Source organism: Alosa pseudoharengus, unplaced genomic scaffold, assembly GCF_046254945.1.
Source record: "Alosa pseudoharengus isolate Yale_2024_CS ecotype anadromous, Long Island Sound unplaced genomic scaffold, YU_APseudo_1.1 YU_APseudo_1.1_scf_11, whole genome shotgun sequence".
Taxonomy (NCBI): Eukaryota; Metazoa; Chordata; class Actinopteri; order Clupeiformes; family Clupeidae; genus Alosa; species Alosa pseudoharengus.
The window spans coordinates 25,975,768-25,979,730 of record NW_027468576.1 but is presented as its reverse complement, the minus strand read 5'-3'; the positions used below and the strand labels follow the sequence as shown (position 1 = coordinate 25,979,730).

Genomic DNA, 3,963 nt, shown 5'->3' with positions numbered 1-3,963 from the left:
TAAGGCAGGTCGGCTACGTGGTGGTGGTTTCTCTCCGTGTGCTTATGTTCATAGCCTCCTACAAGACTTACACAACAATGTGGTATGTATTGCAGCCTTTATTACTGCTTGGCTAAATTAGACTTTATTCAGGGATGTGATTGGTGAATGATCAAAAAAGTAGGATGAGTATGAGCATGCGAAAAATATAAGGAGTCAATTATTAGTCAAGTATGGTAATAATATTATTTCCTACCAACATTTTAAATTTTGCTTAAAACACATGATACATTGTAATAATACATTATGTAAATCATATTTTGTTCGGTTGTGTGTGTTTTGCAGAAATGCCATCTCTTTTAATTCTTTCTTTAATCTGTTAAAGAAGTTATCATTATAACTGAGTCACTAAAAAAAAAGACACAACAATGCACACACACACACACACACACACACACACACACACACACACACACACACACATACACACACACACAGTCAATGTTACCACTTAGTAAATACACCTGTCTATCTTTCTTTCTTACTTTAGGACAAATGTTCAAACTACACAATGCATTTTGCTGGCTTTTTTAACGGGCTGCTTTGGTGAGTCTGTGTGTGATCAAGATGACGAAAGCTGTGTCAACCGAGACGTCTATGACAAAAAGGTCACAGCAATCCCGGTCACACTGAAAAAAGAAGGGGCCAAAGAGGTCTTTTTTGTGGGCAGTCCAATCAGTTTAATTCACAAAGGTGCATTTGCCACAAATCCTCAGCTTGAGAAGGTGGAGTTCCTTGGTACCCCTACAGATTCCATTGAGCCTGGAGCATTTGAGGGCTTAAATAACATTAAGACCATTGAGATATCTAACACACCACTGAAGTCACTTTCTGTGGGAGTCTTTCAGGATTTGAACAGCCTTGAAGCTCTTGTCCTGAAAAGCAACAAAATCCAGAGTTTACAGAAGGGATTGTTTGATGGTCTTGAGAAACTCAAAGATCTACAGCTGCATATAAATGAAATTGCTACCATCGAGGATGGGATATTCGATCAGCTAGAAAATCTTCAGACTCTTCATCTGGCAAAAAATAAACTTAGCTCCATTTCATCATCTCTCTTCTCAGAATTGAAGAAACTCAAAGTAATCAGACTGTATGAAAATGAATTACCATCTCTACCTGATATTTGGAGAAATGCCTAAACTTACAGATTTAAGTTTTAAGAGCAACAATCTCACCACACTTCCTCCAGGAGGTCTGACTGTCCTTTCAAAGCTCAAAAAATTGGATCTGTCAGAGAATCTGTTTGAAACTGTGGCAGGAGAGTTTTTTGTTGGTTTGGAGAAGGTCGCAGATCTTAATCTTCAGAAAAATTTTATTACATCTTTAACATCAAACAATTTTGAGCCATTAAAAAACTCTATATCAACCCTGAAACTTTCTAGAAACCAACTGAAATGGCTACCAAATGATGTTTTCAGTTCTCTACCAAAACTGAGTAAATTATACCTCGATGAAAATCCTTGGCATTGTGACTGTAACCTGAAACCCTTTTACGAATGGATGAAATCCAATCCCAAAATGTTAAAATCTGTAGTACTATGTGCCTCACCTGAGTCTTTGAAAGGCCAAGAGATCATCAAACTAGAAGAAAGTGTCTTAATATGTCCCACAACAATACCTACAACAACACCGCTTATGACAACAACAACACCAACAACCACGACATTACCAACAACGACACCGCTTATGACAACAACAACACCAACAACCACGACATTACCTACAACAACACTGCTTATGACAACTCCACCAACCACTACTGAACTTACAACAACTTTAAGAACATCAACAATTACAACAACTTTAAGAACAACAATTACAACAACACAGCCCACCACACCTGTGGACCATGTGACCCCAACAGAAAAGAGGAGAAGACCACACACAACCCCACCACGAAGAAGTACACCCCTACCCACCATCAATGCCACTACAAAATCAGACCAGGGTGAGGACACCAGTAGTGGACAGGGCAATGGTACAAGCCAGTTACAGGACAATCATTTAATCATCATTACAGTGGTCTGCATGGCCGTCGTCGTCAGTACCATTTTAGGCATGGCCTGCTGGAGGAGGTACAAGAGAGATAGCAGAGACTTGCACCAGCAGCCAAAGTCAAACTCAGTCATCTAGCCCATTTTACAAAAGGTTGAAATCAGAGGTATTTGACAGTCAGTTCTTACACATACTGAAATAAAAACTCTTTTGGACAAAGACTTTAGATTTTCATTTTGTCAAAATCTCCTAAAACATTGCTTTAAACTCTATCATATAATCACTTTGGCCTTTGTGATTTGAATGATTTGAAATTCTTTGTACATATTTTGAAAGTTTAGTCAATTGAATGTTGACTTTTAATATCTGCTTAAGGATTTTTTTAGGATCTGTATTTATACATAGTACAGTCATTTGCCAGATTGTTTTATTTTTTATATGTGTTGTGCCATGTAGAACCCAATTATATAATAATTTCCCAATAATGTAATAACTCCCAATAATGTAATGAAAATCTCTACTTAACTTCATCAAACATATAATAATAACTTCCTAATTATGCAATAAACTGTTCCAAAACCTAAAATGGAATCATTTCCCAATAATGTGGTTGATGTTTTGATAGTTTGCTACTAATAGTTTGGGGCAAACAGTGAGTTGTAGACATTCCATAGTAGACAGCTCAGACATTACTATCTCAATGTGGGTGGCAATGTTTAGTGTGTAAACCAGTTCAATGCCTTCTATCAGTATAACGTTACACCATGGGTAGCCTGTGCATGAAAATCTGACAAATGTGGTATTTGTGAAAAAGTTCACATCATCCACTGTTGCTTTAACAGTGTCATCGATTGATCAATAAGTATCATGAAAGGCATAATGCAGGTGTCCTTTAAGGGTATAGTTTTGAAGTAAGAAGTCTCTTTTTATCGGTCTTTCTCTCTTACGTGCTCTCTCAGTTAGCACCTCTATTTTTTCTGTCATTTATTCATACAGAATTTTTTTTTCTTCTTGATCTCTTTGCCTCATGAATACACACAGTTCATAAAAACCACACCCATGTCCTGTCCAATATCAAAACTTCCTGACTGTGGTTCTATTCCCGAGAGATATCGCTGGTTAAAATATCATCCCAGTCCATGTTATAAATAATTGTAAAGGGTAGGTTGTCCTATTCCTGTGGTGATTGTCCAAGCTCTGTGCCTAAAATTACCTCACAGATAGTCATTATCTCCTTCTGTTATTGTAACCTCCACAAGGAGCAATATATAAGCCGACAGCCAGTCGACAGTTTGTGTGCCCCAATCTGACTTCTCATAAGAGGAAAATGTTTTTCTTTGAAAAACAGTGAGTTGAAATTATTTACTCTTCAGGGGGAAGAACAGATGCCACTGCTAAATTGGCGAGCCCATTCCCCCAAAAAGAAAAGTGCCTCTGACAACGAGTCTGGCAGACAAATAGAGGAATACTGCATGATATCGACACCAGATATGTTATGATTACTACTTCCCTCTAATAAACTGTGGGCTGGGAGTTCAGGAAGTACATGGACATCTTGTTTGACTGACTTAGTCATCACCTGCAGAGACCTCCCATTCTCTTCCTTCTTGTCCATCCCATTATACCACCATACTACAGCATATGCCAGCTTGTAGTGTCCAGCTTTGTGTGTGTGTGTGTGTGTGTGTGTGTGTGTGTGTGTGTGTGTGTGTGTGTGTGTGTGTGTGTGTGTTTGTGTGTGTTTGTGTGTGTTTGTGTGTGTGTGTGTGTGTGTGTGTGTGTGTGTGTGTGCGTGTGTGTGTGTGTGTGTGGGAGCTCCCTTGGCTGGAAGGAAAAGTTATGCAGCATTGTAAATATGGCATGGGGTCACTATGAGAAGCTATGTTAGCGTTAGCAGGAATGGCAGATGACCAGGGCGTGATAGGA

At 38.7% G+C, this 3,963-nt stretch overlaps 1 pseudogene; it reads left to right on the top strand.

The window, feature by feature from the left end:
• Window positions 1-2,584, top strand: LOC143115840 (uncharacterized; annotated as a pseudogene).
• Window positions 2,585-3,963: the final 1,379 nt, after the last annotated feature.